This window comes from Dromiciops gliroides, chromosome 4, assembly GCF_019393635.1.
Source record: "Dromiciops gliroides isolate mDroGli1 chromosome 4, mDroGli1.pri, whole genome shotgun sequence".
In the NCBI taxonomy this organism is placed as follows: Eukaryota; Metazoa; Chordata; class Mammalia; order Microbiotheria; family Microbiotheriidae; genus Dromiciops; species Dromiciops gliroides.
This window is the reverse complement of record NC_057864.1, coordinates 439,185,459-439,202,130: the sequence shown is the minus strand read 5'-3', so window position 1 is coordinate 439,202,130 and position 16,672 is coordinate 439,185,459. Positions and strand designations below refer to the sequence as shown.

General features: G+C 43.6%; 1 protein-coding gene across 2 annotated transcripts in view; it reads right to left on the bottom strand.

The window, feature by feature from the left end:
- Nucleotides 1-12,986: 12,986 nt before the first annotated feature.
- RAP1A (RAP1A, member of RAS oncogene family) overlaps nucleotides 12,987-16,672 on the bottom strand; it is a 29,205-nt gene continuing 25,519 nt past the window's right edge. For both annotated transcript variants that reach the window (XM_043963196.1, XM_043963198.1), the window contains exon 7: nucleotides 12,987-13,991. The gene's annotated coding sequence lies outside the window, so the exon portion shown is untranslated. The remainder of the gene's footprint in view (nucleotides 13,992-16,672) is intronic.

Here is a 16,672-nt window from a genome sequence, read left to right as displayed (position 1 = left end):
ATTCCCTGTGAGCTATCTTGGCACCCTTTCACCTGGGCTCTTAGAAGTACTCAACCTAGGGGCAGCTAGATGGCACAGTGGATAGAGCGCCAGCCCTGGAGTCAGGAGTACCTGAGTTCAAATCCGGCCTCAGACACTTAACACTTACTAGCTATGTGACCCTGGGCAAGTCACTTAACCCCAATTGCCTCACACACACACACACACACACACACACACACACACACACACACACACACACACACACACACACAAACGTACTCAACCTGCCCCTGGGAGAAACCAGAGGGAAGGACTGATAAAGACATGAGGTGATGCCCACCTCCCTGAACAGGATATATTTTAGGAGGGGAAAGAAGATGTGTGGGGGGGATGCAGTTGTCATGCTCACTCTGCACTGTAATTCTGGCTGCCTCTCCTCCCCTCGAAGCCCTCATCTGCATACAAAAGTCACCTCTGGGTTTGGAAGAGAAGGGTGGTGTCACAGCGAATGGGGTGGGAGTGGGAGGAGTGCAAGCCACACTGACTTTAATCTCACCACCTGCTATGCTTTCTTCAATTTTTCAGAAAAAAACCCCAACTGCCCCAACTGCCCCAACTGCCCCAACTGCCCCAAACTTAGCCCTTCATCCCTAGCTCCCCAAAGGAAGTCCTGCCATCTTCCTTTATTAGGCAACCAGGCTTTCCTTTATCCACAAAGTCCAAAGCTTGGTGGAATGCTCAAAAGAGTGCCGGACTTACGGTCAGACTGTTGGCAACTGGGTCTGAGCCTAAGCTCCACTGTTCCCTAGCTAGGTAGTGTGGGCAAATTACTTACCTCCCTCATAAGTCATATTTCCCTCACCTATAAAAAGGGTATAATAATGCCCATCTGCAGAGATGTGCTAGTAAAAGTTTTTACATCCAGCTCCCCGGGGCAAGGGGGAAACATACACACCCACACTCTTTTAATTTTAATGTGCTTTATTAACACTTTCCCCATCACTTTCTCAAGCCTAGACAACCACCACCAACAACAATAACAACAAATATAAATCAAGTCTTTCTGAGGTGTATGCTCACACTAAACGTTTAACAATCAGCTTTCAGGCTGCCGATTCTCATGTGCCTCTTCACCCTGACAGGATTGCTGGAAGGGGCAGATCAAATAAGCTACAAGTGCACATAAAGCATTTTGCATATCTTAAAGCACTATATAAATATCAGCGATAATTAATAGCTGTGAGACCATGGGTTACCCCTCTAAGCCTCAGTTTCCTCATTTGTATGGAAATGTGTATGTTTAGCTGGGTGTATGTATAGATGCATATGTATGTATGTATGTACGTGTATGTGTGTGTGTGTTTTCACTGCCAACCGTAGAAGGCCATGAGGAAAGGGCTTAGTAAACAGTAAGTAAATAGGAGGTATTCTTAGTAGAAGTAGTTTTTTGCTTCTGGAAAAGCAGATGACTCCAGGAAGGTGGCTGCTTATGGAGTCCTTAATCCCTTATTCCTACCCCCAAAGCCACATCCCTTCTATGAGTCAGCTCCTTATTTCTCTGGGGTGGGTCCCACATTCGGACATCTGGGGCCAGGCTCACCCACCCTCCCTCCACAGAGCAGAAGCACCTGCATCTCCAGCCTCCTCTTCTGAGCCTGTGTTACCAGGGCCCTGCTCTGTAGCCACCCTCCAGTTCAGTAACATTTCATTCAGTGCATACAGATTGTGAATGAAGCCTTTCCCTCCCACCCTTCTCACTTCCGCTGATGTCTCCTCCTCCTCCTTGGTGAGGGGGAAGCAGAGGCATCTGGTATAGGGGGAAAGGCATTCAATTAGGCCTGAAGGGACCTACCTCTGTCCTACACTAACTGAAAAGGCAGGCGATCTTAGACTTCCGACGTGCCCTGTCCTGGTCTTACCTTGGTTGGCTCTCCTTCCCTTGGGCCACGCCCCTGCCCCGTTCCCCCCGCCCCAGTGTCACCCTGAGCTCCATTACTGTGGTGCTCTACCACACCCATCCAGAACCTTCTGAAAATAGCCATGACTTCACCATAGACCTAGCTCCAACTAGCATTGATGCTAATAACAGGGAGGCTAGGCTGCACAGTGGATAGAGCACCAAGCTTGGAGTTGGGAAGACTCATCTTCCTGAGTCCAAATCCAGCCTCAGATACTTACTAGCTGTGTGACCCTGGGCAAGTCACTTAACCCTGTTTGCCTCAGTTTCCTCATCTGTCAAACGGGCTGGAGAAAGAAATGGCAAACCACTCCAGTATCTTTACCAAGAAAACCCCAAACGGGGTCACAAAGAGTTGGACACAAATGAACAACGACAATCGTGCTTTAAGGTGAGCAACATACTGTACATAGATGATTTCATTTGATACTCATGCAAGCATCCTGGGAGGCTGATGGGCTTACTATCCCCATTCTACAGTGGAGGGATGACTTGGGCAGGTTCACACAGCTGGTGAAGGTCTGAGGCAGGATTCACACTCAGGTCTGTGTATTTCCAAGTTTGGAAGTGCTCTCTCCACAGCACCACCTAGGTGCCCCTCTCTGAAGAGCATTCTGTTTCTTCCTCCTTATCTGTAAAATGGGGATTCACATGACCAACCTCTCAGGATTTCGGTGAAGACCCTAAAGTACTATATAATGTGAGCTGCTATTGTTTTTATTACCCATGATTTCCGCATTGTAGGGAATTCTCTCCCCCAGCATAGGGCAGATGCAGTCCCTCTATAACTTAGTAGAAAAACCACTAGGGAGTTGTCTGAGATATCCAGTATAGAGGTTAAGTGGCCTGGCCAGTGTCATATGGTATAGAATTATTAGAGGTAGGATTTGAATCCAAGACTTTCTGACTCTAAGTCCTGTACCGGAATATCTATTGTATCTGGTGGCTACCTTTTCCTCCTCCTCCTCTTCTGCTTTCTCCTTTCCTCCTCTTTCTCCCTTTTTCCTTCCTCTTCTTCTTCCTCTTCCTCCTCCTCCTCCTCTCCTCTTCTCTCTCCTCTTTCTCTTCTTCTCCTTCCTTCTTTTCCTCTTCCTCCTCCTCCTCCTCTTTCTCTTCTCCTCCTCCTCTTCCTTTTTATCATTGACTGAATTGAACATCCTTTCCTTCTCCCTGGTTCAATAGGAGAGATGCCCGCTGTTCTGAGTTGGGTTAGGGGTAGGCATGCCTAGAAGCTGATGGAAGGTTCTGCGCCCACCCAACTCATCTTCTCAGATAATATAGACCTAAGTGTGCAGAGGATAAAAGATCTAAGGAACCCACTGCCTAACTCCCAGCTCCCAAATGTCATTCGCTGACATCCTCCACCCCCCATCTCCCTGCTCCAGGCTCTCTTCATGATTTTCTCTGGCAGCACATTCTGGCTTTGAGGACCCTCATGGAAACTGTAAAAGACCTCCTATGGAACTCCACACATGTCCCCCAACTCCCACTGGGGACACGCAGTGCTAGGACCTCTGTCTGATATTTCTAACTCCATTGTGATATTGGTGGGTGGGCTAGGGTGGGAGAGCGGGAAGGAAGTTAAGAAATGTGGGTGTTCAGCTCCCTTCCACCTCCAGCCCCACCACTGGCTGCACTCCAGGCATTGTTTCCCCATCTTGGACAGAGCCAGCCAGGGAGTGTGTGTGTGTGTGTGTGTGTGTGTGTGTGTGTGTGTGTGTGTTTGGGGGGTGGTATGATGAGGGAAGCAGGCACCAGAAGAGAGCAGTAAGAATTCCTTTAAATGGGTAACTTTGGCCTGTTGAAATCCTCAGAAAGATGCAGCTTCCTGGGAAGAATTACAAAGTCTTTCATTCTTTACCCAGCCCACAATCTCCATCTTCCTTTTTCAAAAAACAGTGTTGAGATAGAGAGCCCATTGGAGAAGATGTGAGACCCAGGAGGCATCCAAGAAAAACAGCAGACTAGACTGATTTCAACAGGTGCTGGATTCCCTGGCATAGGACTCTGCACATCTGTTGAGAAAATTCAATTTTCTTCCCTGGGAAAATGAAATGCTAGGATCTGAATTCATAGTTTCAAGGGTCCAAAGAATCTCAAAGCCTGCATTCCTAAGAGGAAGAAATCCAGACCTAAGTTCTTTAAACCTTTTCCCAGGGAAAGACCTGGTTCCATGTTCAACACCATATACTGAAGCCTCCCTTCCAGTAAAACACATTTGTATTCTCAGCATTCAATTCGACTGACTGAGTTTAAACTATGCAACCAGACAGACCCCAAAGTACTTTAGACCTAAGTCTGCATAGTGTCAGGGATGAGGAAGGCTGGTAGTGCAGCTCACTGGACTTGGTCAGACTCCATCTGGAGGATGATACTCAGTTCTGGGTGCCACATTCTCAGAAAGACATTGATGAACTGATGTATGTCCAAAGGAGGGGACCAGAGGTCGTGCTATGAGAACAGAATGATATGGTAGGAACGGCAAAGAATAAGGTTCTCTAGTTTCCATGCTGGCTCTTCTACTTACCACCTATGTGACTTTCCATCAACGAGTCACAACTTCTCTGGACCTGTTTCCTCACCTGTGTAATGAAGGGGTTAAAGTAGAAAGTTCCTTCCAGCTCCTATGAGCCAGTGAAGAACTGGCTGAGTCCTAATCCTAGAGATGACTCAGGAGGGACATGCAAGTAGTCTTTAAAAAAAATAATAATAATACCTGATGTTTCTTTTTTCTTATTGGTTTTTAGAGACAAGGTTTCTCGATCTCCTTCCCCAGGGGATACTCCCAGCCCAGTCCAACTCCTGCTTGGCCTGGGAGTCCTGCCTTGCTTTGTTTCCATCCTGGACTGGTTCACTCCTCCTTCTATAACCTGGTGGATCTCACCCCACCCTCATTCTTGGAAGCTGGCCGTAATGATGCTGGTGTAGACACCTGACTTCTGAGCCTGCTGTGGCTCAGAATTCCTGAGCTCCTGAGATCTTCCCTGAGATCACTCAGCCTCCCTGGTGGCAAGGATTACTGGTGGGTGCCATCACACTTGGCATGACCTAAGGTTTCAAAGTGTCATAGAATTTAAGAGCTGGAAGGAACCTTGGAAGGCATTTAATCCAGTTCATATGCAAAAGGAATTCCCGGTGTAACATACCCAATAAAGTGATCATCTGGGCTTGACTTTGAAGATCTCCAAGGAAGGAGATGATGCCACTTCTTCAGGCAGGTCCTTTCACACTGGGACACCTCTAAATGTTAGGAAGCTTTTCCCCCAAATGAAGCCTAGATCTGCCTCTTTGCGGATCCCCCACCCCACCCCCATGCTCCTCATGCTTCCCTTTGGGGCGGAATATAAAGGAAGAAAGGAAGTGAGCATTTATTAAGCACCTACTATGTGTCAGGCACTGTGCTTAAACACTTACAGTTATCATCTCATTTGATCCCCACTACAACCCTGGGAGGTAGGTGCTATCATTATCCCCACTGCACAGTTGAGTAAACGGAGACACACAAAACTTGTGACTTGCCCAGGGTCACCCTGTTTACTTCAGTGTCTGAGGCTGGATTTAAACTCACATTCACCTGACTCCAGACCAGCCTGCGTAACATGCCTAGAATCCTGTTGCCTCTCACCTTCACCTCTCATGACCCCTTTTTGCTCCAGAAATTTTTATGCGACCCCAGGAATATAGGTACATAAAAGAGGTACACAACCTTTTACTGTGCCACATATTAGCCTCTTGTGGTTTCATAACATCCCTATGAGGCAGGTCGTTCAAATATTATCCTTTTACTTATGAGGGAACTGAGGCTCAGAGAAATTAAGTGACTTATTGATAAGTACATAGTTAGGAAGTATCAGAGATAGGATTTGAACCCAATACTCCCTTATGGCTAATCCAGCCTTCTCTTCACTTTCTCAAGGTACCTCTCAAACGTTTGAAGAACCACCATATGGAAGATGAATTAAATCAGTGCTGCTTGGCCCCAGAGGGCAACTAGGACCTAACAAATGTTTCCTGAATTTTATTCATTGAACTAGGAGCAACAGGCAGCGACAAAGACAGTTTTAGGCTCAATGAGGTTTGATGACATTAAAAACTTGCTAACAATTGGAGCTATCCCAGAAATGAGGAGGTTGGCTTGCTTCTAGACGTAGTTGGCTCCCCATGCCTGAAGGCCTGATGACCGCGAGGTCTCTAAGGTCCTTTCCAACTCTGAGACTGTGTATTGAGCTCCCCCAAAGCTAACCTCTCCTATCCCCTCCACAGCTCGTAGCTGGAAGAGCTTCATTAGCATAACAGCAGAGTTGTCAGGAGACAAGGCGGGGGGTGTGGCTTCCCTTTGCCCCTAAACCAGGCCGAAGGAAGTTTGAATGATGGGGTTTTGGTGGGAAAGTTGGCACTTACCCAAGGGGGTGGAGAGAAGGAAGCTTTTTCATCAGCTTCCTCATATACAATAAGTTAAGCCTGTCCCTGGGGAGGTGGCTAAAGACCCCCCTCACAGAGGGGCTGCTGCCACATTATAAGAAGTGACACATGCCTGCCAGGGAAAAGTGCAAGGGAGGCTGGGAGTGGAGCAAGCCCTGTCAAACCAATACGGAGAGAAACTGTTGGGCATTGGGGCAAAGACGGCTTTAATCTAGCCACAGCAGCCCCTTTCAGTGTCAAAGGAAGCATTTCATGCACATCCCTCCTCTCCCTTCTCTCCAAACTGGGCTTCCTATTGAGATCTCTTTAACCATATGCCTTAATGACCATCAATTTGAAAGAAGAGGGGAAACAGTGAAGAGAGATTGAAAAGGAAGGACTCAGAGAGGAAGGCAAGCAGAGGGAGGGTCAAGAAGTCACTTCCATTTTCCCAGTGATCTCAGTCCTGGCCATTTTGAAAGGCCCTGGGGGAGGCAGAGACTGGTATTCTGAGGGTATAAGAAGATTCCCTAGGCTTAAAAAAGAATTAAAAACAACTGATCAAAACAAGACAGTCATACTACTGCTCAAAATGGGAAGGTTTATTAAGGGCTCCCCAAGGAGAGCAGCAGCCAAGCTCCTGCCTCTTAAGAGAAGCAATTAGCAGAAGATGCATGTCACACCTTGAGCCCCCACCTGCCACAGGAGGCATCTTCTTGACAAGCCCAGAGACTGTGCATCTTCCATTCTCTTTTAAAAGCGACTGTCAGTGTCTGCAGGGCAGAACCCATGTTGCCTTCCTAGAAAACAGAACAGATACACTCCCAGTGAGAGAAACCTCCAACTGTTCTTAACGAGAATATTTAAGACAGAAAGGAAAATAACCGACCGAGCTTCTTGGACTAGACAGTACTTATGCCTAAGATGGGATAACTGGAGGAAGGCTTCGACATCAATGTGGTTCTGTATTCAGTTTCCAAGAATAACTCGCTTTCTTTACATTTAGGGAGGATACCTGTTAAAAGGCTTGGATGGTTAGGCCACCTCACAAAGACCACATTCATTTCCCTCCCTGCAAAAGGGAGCCTAACCAGACCCTGGCCAAACACTCTGGCCAACCTGACCTTTAAGACTGGGGCTGTTCATGAGAGAGGGACTGTTTTGACATGAGAAACACCTTGGAAGGATCATGACAAGGCTAACTTACAACCCTAATGAAAATGCTAATTCTACTCCTCTAAGAACTTGCCATTTCTTCCTCCTTGTAACTCTAGTTTTGTCATAGATACCAGCTTATCAGAGCATTTGATCTGACCTGCTTTCTCATGTTCCTCTAAATGCAGAGGAGACATCATGGGGCAGTGGAAAGAGTACCCAGGAATAAATGTAGGGAGATCTTTTCTCTGCTATGGACTAGCTGGGTGACCTTGGGCAAGTCACCATTTTTTTGGTCTTGTTTCTATATCTGTAAGCTGAAGGGGGTAAACCAGTTCTTAAAGTGCATGATTCTATGATTCTTGACTCTGCAATAGGTTACAAAGGAAAGAATCATGGGTTTTTGCCTTGTTTTCCCCTGCGGATATAAGCCCATGGCAGGCATCACTGTCCAAATAGGAGATAGCAAAAGGAGGGGGTTTACTATAAACTCTGAAGGAATCAATATCTCACCAAAGACCCGACTGTCTGAAGTGCTTTAGACTCAGAGGGACTACATTTTGTCCCTTTTTCTGTCCCCAGGGCTTTGCACAGTGCCTGGCACATAGTAGGCACTCAATAAATATTTATTGATTGATTAAAAAGACAAATAGGCTAACAGGCAGTATGGGAAAAAAAGGGTACAATAAGAGTGCTTGGATGAATAAAAGTCACCTGACCCAGAAGAACTCTATCTTCAGATACCAGAAGGGCTGGAGAATGGGATTGCTGAGCCACCATCAGTGATCCCAGAGAATCAGAGGGTGCTGAAGAACTGAAGGGCAAAAGTTGTAATTAAAAAAGAGAGAGAGACCAGTCCATAAACTATAGGCCAGTGAGCTTGATTCTGACTCCTTGCAAACTCTAAGACATACATTAAATAGTTAATGAATAGATAGAGGAGGAAGTGGCAGTCACAGAGAACCCATATGGCTTCATCAGAACAGGTCATACCAGGTTAACTTTATTTTTCCTTCTTTTATTGATTAGCTTTGCTGACTTTCTCCTTTTCTTTAAAAAAAAAATTGTTATATGAGGTGGTGTTCTGGGAGGGGGGATAAGGATACAGGGGAAATTTAGGCAACATAAAGGCAAAAGATATCAATAAAATTTTTTTTTAAAGAACTGGCGTGGGGCAGCTAGGTGGCGCAGTAGATAGAGCACCGACCCTGGAGTCGGGAGGACCTGAGTTCAAATCCGAACTCAGACACTTAAGACTTACTAGCTGTGTGACCCTGGGCAAATCACAACCCCAATTGCCTCACTAAAAAAATTAAAAATAAAAATAAAAAGAACTGAAGAGGTCAGCCTCATAGAATGATGATTAATGATTTGATGAGCTCAAAAGCTTATCATCAGTGAAATGCTTCAGGGACCTGTTTGGTTGGCTTACTACTATTTAATAATTTTATCAATGATTTTGGGGGAAAATAAAGGTATGGACAGAATGCTTATCAAGTCTGTGGGTGGTACAAACCTAGAAATGATTCCTAACTCCTTCAGATGAATCAGGATCCAAAAAGGTTCTGAATTCAAATGTGGCTTCAGACACTAGCTGTTTGACTCTGAGCAAGTCAATTAACCTCTGTCTACCTCAGTTTTGCCATTTGTAAAGGGGGGATAATAATAGCCCCTACCTCCCAGGGTAGTTATAAGGATCAAATTAATTACTAAGCCCTCACTCAGGATCTGGCACATAGTAAGCATATTTATTATTATTATTATTATTATTATTATTATTATTATTATTATTATTGGAGCTACATGGCACAGTGCATAGAATGCTGGGCATAGAGTCAGGAAGACTCATCTTGCTGAGATCAAATCTGACACTAGCTGTGTGACCCTGGGCAAGTCACTTAACCCTGTTTGTCTCAGTTTCCTCATCTGCAAAATGAGCTGCCCAGAAAACCCCAAATGGGGTCACAGAGTCGGACATGACTGAAAGCAACCCACCAACAAATCATCATCATCATATAATAAAACATTTGGACATATCTGTTGATACGAAATTCGGTAGGGAGAAATGTTAACTTCTTACATTTAGGTTCATAGAAATCAATTTCTCCATCACAAGGTCGAAGAGACAAAGCAGCTACTTATCTTGAAAAAAACCTGGTGCTTTTATGGGTTGCAAGCTCAACAAGTCACCAGTGTAATATGACAGCCTTAAAAGCTGATGAAATCTCAGGCTGCATTTGGAGGTAGAGCTTTGAGGAAGGCATTGTGCGGCCTGCCCTGGTCACACTACCACTGGAACTGGGTGTTCTATTCTAGGCACCACAGTGTAGGAAGGTCTTGAAAAGCTGAAGAATAGCTGGAGGACGACCAGAACTGGGCAGGCCCATGATGAGTTCCTGTGAACTAAGGATTCCCTGGAATGAATGGGGATTTTAGGTAGGAGAAGACTTAAGAGGGGGGAGCATGATGGTTGTCTTCAAGGACTGGAAGGGCCATTCCATGGCTGGCCCTGAGGACAGAAGTGGGAACGACGGGTGCAAGTTTCAGAGGCAGACTAGGCTCGATGAGGGAAAACCTCCCAACCATGAGCACCATCCCAAAGTAGAACAGGCCACCTGGGGAAGCAGTTGACTCCCTTCAGATAGCTGGATGACCACTGGTTAAGTGTGTGCCAGCAGCTGGAAGGTATTGAGATGCAGGGGTCCTGAGCTCTGCCCCGTAGAGAGCTCCTTCAAATGTGCTTCCTCACAAATGCCGATGGGCCTATGGTTAGTCAGTCTGGGGCCGATGGACTTTCATTTCTCTATAAATGTGCGCGGCTCTAGCTCACTGAACAGCTGTACTTAACTTACAGGGCTACCTTTTTGTGTGTCATTAGATTGTAGAGTTCTACAGAGGAAGACTAAGTATTTCTTGATATCCTCTAACATAATTGAGTTGAATCCTTTCATTTGAGATGTATTAACTAATACTGAAGCCCCCTCTAGTGGAGCCTCCCATGCTTACCTAGTAAGAATCATAAAGATGAAAGGGACCATCCTTGTCATCTAGCCCAAGTCATGGGAGTTATAGAAGGGCCCTCAGAGGCCAGGTAGTCCAAACTCCTAACTTTACAGATAAGAAAACCAAGGTGGAGGTTAAGTAATTAAGTCACACAGCTGGCAAGATTTGAATGCAGGTCTTCTTGCCGAGTTCATCATTTCAATGTTCTGATAGGTGTTCCTTCTACCAGGGCACCTTTACCTATCTAGAACACTCTGCTGCTTCAGTTTATGTGATCAAAGCCTACCTGCATCCCATTCACAAACAGTAAAGCCCCACTTTGCTCCTTATCATCAGACTAACTCTAATCTCGGAATGTTCAGAGTGGAGGGTCCTCAGAGGCTGTTGAGTTTACTCTGTACCTGAACAAGAATGCCTTCTACAGTGTAGCCAAACAGTCATCTGGCCTTTGCTTCAAATTCTCCTTTTATCAAGTTTAAATCTGCCTCTTTTCAACTTTGACCCATTATTCCCAGCTCTGCCCTTTAAGGTCAAACAGCCTTCCCCATGACTGTCTTCGAATGTCTGAAAGAACTATCCTCTTTCCCCTGAATCTTTTCTTCTCCGGGCTAAACATTCCAAGTTCCTTGGACTTACCTTTTTATGACATTACCTTGGATGCACCATCTGACTTGTCCTTCTCTGGATGCTCTCATACCATGTCCCATTCTTGTAGAATGAGCCAGTTGGGGGTGGGGTGGGGGTGGAGACACACCGTTTTATACACACACACACACACACACACATACATATACATCTAAATCTACATATATTCAGGTAGGCTCTGCTGGGGCCAAGCCTATAAGTTCACAACAATGATAAAATGTTTTTAAACATTTAAACCGGTTTTACTCTACAGAAATCTGAATTTTACAAGATATCTTTTAGCCCATTTTGTCCACAACTACAGATTCTTCCAAAGATGGCAATGAATGTCTCTGGCATGAGTCTATGAGTTGCTAGTGTTTACAGTATGTCTGCCCATGGCCCCACAAAGTTCCAGCTTGTACCTAAGAGGATCACAGAAGATGTGACCCATCGCCCAACTAATAATACAAATACAAAATAATACTGATCTGCACAAACTGTGCAGACTGTTGAGTGCTTTAAATCTATCAGCTCACACTTTGGGGGAGGTGGGTAACACAAATATTATCATTCCCTCATTTCCAGCTGGGCAAAGGGGCTCAGGGTGGCTGGGATGTTCCCTGGATCACTAGTGGAGCCAGGAGGCAAAGGCAAACTTCCTGTTTTTGAGGTGTGGGGCTCTTTCCACCTGTGCTTCCCTGCACTTCCCCAAAGGTGCCTGTGGTGGCATTGGCACTCCAGCAGGCTGCAACCTCAAGTTATACTCTTTTATTTAGTTATTTCCATCTACTTTGGAAGCTCATACCAACTACAGAAAGGCATAGAACAAGGTTGTCTCTTAAAAGCTTTACTCATTTATAAGAAGGTTGCTCATATTTGTATATTTAAGAATGAAATCACTAGAAGATTAGTTTTAGATGAAGACACTGTTTCCAGGGTCCCTCATAAAAAACACATTCCATCCTAACTTTGAAGAACTACCTAGCCCCGTTTTTCCCACTTTCCTTCTTTTGCCTCTCAACTACCTAAGACAAATGCATAACTGGGTCAGTGGAAGAAAGGTGCTAGGACACTTAAGTTTTATTAGGAACTTCTGGGAAAACACCAACATTTCCAAATGCTTTCTCTAAGTCACATTTTCTCAGACTGATAAGAACTTACATTTCAAACCTACTTGTTACATCAATTCAGTGACCAGTGAGCTGATTATACCCCGAGAAAATACTATTTATTTTCCAGTAAAATTCTCATAACAGCTTTCAATAAAAGTGTAACTAGATCCCTGAGCAATGTTTTAGATTTGCTAGGATTGGGCTTCTACTTAATGATTGGGGGGCGAGGCCCAGGGTGTCCTACCCCTAGCCCTTGCTCCCACAGGACACCAAGTACAATTCCAACTCCAATATGCTCTGAGCCTGTTGTTGCTTTATGGAGAAAACACAGGTAATACTGACATAAATTCTTGTTGTACCTACTCCCTGAATTCTATAAAACTGAAAAATATTAGGATGGGGAAAAAGAAAAAAATTTCTCTTGCTATACATCACACTAAATTTTAAAATGAGCAAATTTCCAAATGGCTGCTTTTTCACCCTAAAAAATAAGGGCAGTTGGCAGCATCCATCCTCTATCTTCTGATCCTGGCCCATTCTCTCTTCCTTTCCCCTGAATAAACTCAAACTGATTACAAAGCAACTCTGAGAAACTTCCTCTAACATTTCATTCCTGAGCTCATGACCTACATATTAACAATGGTGAAAGCAAAGATTCCCTCAATGAAATTACGAGCCAAGTAAAATTAAAGACCACAGTAAAAGTCATACCCTGATATAGTATTAAATTTTTTTAACATATAAAAATAATGTACACAGGGATATTCAGTAGAATACAATCTTTAAGATCCAAGAGAATATACAAAATGGTTTCATGTAGCCCAGTGTAGTTTGCTATATATTAGGATGAAATATATTAGAACAGTAACTGAGTCTGTTCCTTGAGAAACCATTACTATTAGGGTATAAAACCAACTATTATATAGGTACAGGGCAAGGAGGAGGCTATTGCTTCATTTCAAACAAATCAGTCCGTATTAAAAAAAAAAAATTCCTTATCTGTGGAACAGTAACAAAAACACACAAACCAAATGAAAATGTACTAAAATTTAATCATTCATAAAAGCTGTAATTTAATCTGTGACAGTAAAACACAAGAAGCAATATTAGAGTTGGTTTAGTATATTATATATTTTAGCTTTGAAAGCCATAGAAATCAGTTATCCCAGGTTTTTTTTCCTATAAAAGACCCATTTTTTCCAAAGCATTATGCACAAACAATTTTAATTAGAATATAATGGCAGAATGATATTCCATAATTTTTTAAATATAAAATGAAGTCAATGACTCAAAAAAGTTATTTGCTGCAGTGAGTTTGTGGGAAAATTTCCTATTCTATATCTATATCATTATAGATATAAAGTATAATGGTTCAACTTTTTAGTGCTTGATGGGGAGGAATTATGATAAAAAGGTCAATATGAAATCGTTTAATTAGAGTAGCAATACCTAACATTTGAAATGCATCCATGCTCTTTTGTATAATCATATTAGAGTCAAGTATATTTATTTTCACATCTGTTATAACTGCTATTGCAAAGGAGAAATACTATTGTCTTCTTTTTCCAAGAGATATACACAGAGCAATTTTTTCTCCAGGGAACTTGTGCAAACCATTATAAGATCTGGATTCTTCACATAATATATAAAACAGGAGAAGCCTCTTCAGGTATGTTGTTAATTAATTCATGTATTTTTTGAAGTCTGGAATGCTGGCACTTTCCAATTAGGCAACAGTTCTTCATTCCTGTAATCTTAAAGAGGAACAAAAGAAAAAGTTAACTTTTGGATCCAGAGAACACAAAGCCACCTAACAATGAAAGAAGAAAACAGTTGGGGCTGACCACCACTAGAGGGCTGTAAGCACCCAGAGCACAAAAGATGTGTGCTGCTTGTTCTACAAGCTAGGTAACAGTCAAAGGCAATAAGGCTATTTTAATTTCTCTCCACTGTGAATCTCTGCTGTGTAAACAATAAATCAAACACACAGGACCAGATTTACTCAAAGAGGCCTACGAATGGCTTCTGATTTCAGGGCAGGGAACTTGCTCCCTCCATTCTCCACGATGGCACCTTCTCTGAAACGGAAAGCCTTAGGAAATTGCCTAGAACACTGCGAAGTTAAGGGATCTGACTAGGGTCACAAAGGCAGTAGAATTGAAAGGTAGAACCTGAGCCCGGGGCTTTCTGGGCCTGTATCCCCATAACCATGCTGCCTCGTGTTTACTGCTTCATCTTTATTTTATATACAATGGCATCATTCAGGGAAAGAAAACAAAGGATATGCTACTTTATAACAAATTTCATTTTTACCATAATCATGTAACAGAAGAGGTCTTTCCCAATGAAGGAATCCTGCCCAACTGTTAGACCCTTCATGGAAAAACTTAAGATTCTAAAGAGTTCTACCGGGCATGATGAGATGCAACACATTTTTGATAGGAACCTGAGTTCTTTTATCCCATAAGCCCACAACAAAGGTAGAAGTTTGGACAGAAGGCTTTGACCCCTGTGTCGGCCTATGGCATTTCTCCTGGTGACCTGTATAAACAGGACATGCACCCATGGCAGGATGATGGCACAGCTGCCCTTACGGGGTCCTTCCTGACCCAGGGCTCCCACAACCAGCCGACAAACAAAAAACCCACTTTGGAAACAGTGCAACTCCATTCATTCATAGTGTTCTGTGCCTGTGGATGACAGCACCGCCCTCTGTACATATGAACAAGCAGTTACAGCAAAGCACACAACAAATGTGTGGCTATGATCTGACCTAGCATTTGTGTCACCCAACAAGCATCTACTCTGATGTGCCAGGCAGGGAAGTGTGCCGAGTGCTAAATATGATAAAGATAAAAATGATAAAGAAAGAACAAAAATGATGCCTGCCCTCAAGGAGCTTACATTCTAATGGAAAGACAACATACATATACATTAGTATAGACAAGGCACATTCAAAGCAGACATTCCTGAGCATCCACAGTGAAATGACAGTAGAGGTTTCAGAGCTAAAGAATGTGTGCCAAAGGATGGGTATCGATTCTCAAAGCTTTGGGCTCAGGCTAACATCTTCCCTTTACCAAAAAACAGCTCACCATCTATGGGATCATAAGAGGCCAGCAGATGGCTCCTTTCCCACTACACTTAAGAGGAAATTATATCTGCATGAAACAGATGTAAATGGAATTGTCTAATCAACTTTAAATCCATAGCTAAAAGGGAAGAGGAGTATATACAAGATATATATGTATGTATACATAAAAACTGAGGGCCCACCCTCAACCTCCAAAATGAAAACCCCCCCAAGATGCTCAGTTTTAAATGCTATATTTAAAGTCATTAAGCCACAGCAATATCCAAGCAAGATGTCTAAGGAAGAAAATATTTGCTGACTGTGGTTATCATTCAATTCTGTCAATCAAAACCAGCTTAATTCTACTTGCATTGCATCTCTTCCCTCACACTGCCACTAGGCTGGGTTTAGGCCCTTATTGTTCCTTGCCTAGATAGATACCTTATTAATAGTCATTCCCCCTGCTTCTAGCCTTTCCTTCCTTAATCCAGCTTCTGCCAGGTTTGTCTATACATTTAAGCCCCTTCCTCTCTCTCCAACCATTCAAGAAGCGTCCATGCTCCTAATGACTTTAGAATAAAATACAAACTTCCTAGGTTGGCATTTAACCAATCAATAAATATCTGTTAAACAGGTCAGGCACTATGCTAGACACTGAGGAAATTATAGTTGCAAAAAATGAAATAATGTGCTCAAAAAAACCTTACATTCCAGACCTCCACAGGCTTAATTATAAGTCTGTCTGTCTTTAGTTCCCTCCCATATAACAATACTTAACATTTATATAGGACCTACTATGTGCCAGGCACTGTGCGAAGTGTTTTACAAACATCTCATTTGGTCCTCATAACACCCCTGGGAGGTAAATCTACTATTTCCCCCATTTTACAGGCATGGAAACTGTGGCAGGCAGCCTGGTGTCACCCAGCTGGTGAGTCTCTTGGGCTAGATTTATGCTTTGAGCTCTGTGCCCTCTGGCACCCCCTAGAGTCCTCAATATCACACAGTGCTGGTTACTGTTACAAAAGTCTAAACAGGCATCATAACCACATTTGGTTCTCATGTGCTTGGATGGTGTCACAGACAGCATGCTAGATGCTCTCTCTTGGTAGAACATAAACTCCTTGAGAGGAGTGACCATTTTTTTTTTGTTTTTCATCTTTGTGTCACCAGTGCCCAGCATATATGTTTAAAATTTATATTCAACATTAACTGAAAGAACTTTTACTCATTTCTCATTCCTATAAGAGAGGAGGCTACAGGGCAGAGCGGCCAAAAGGCCACTGGGACAAGAGGAGATCTAGTCTCCCGTTGCCTCTGGGTCACAGGCTAGGTAAATGCTGCTGCTTCTCAGTGTCCCAG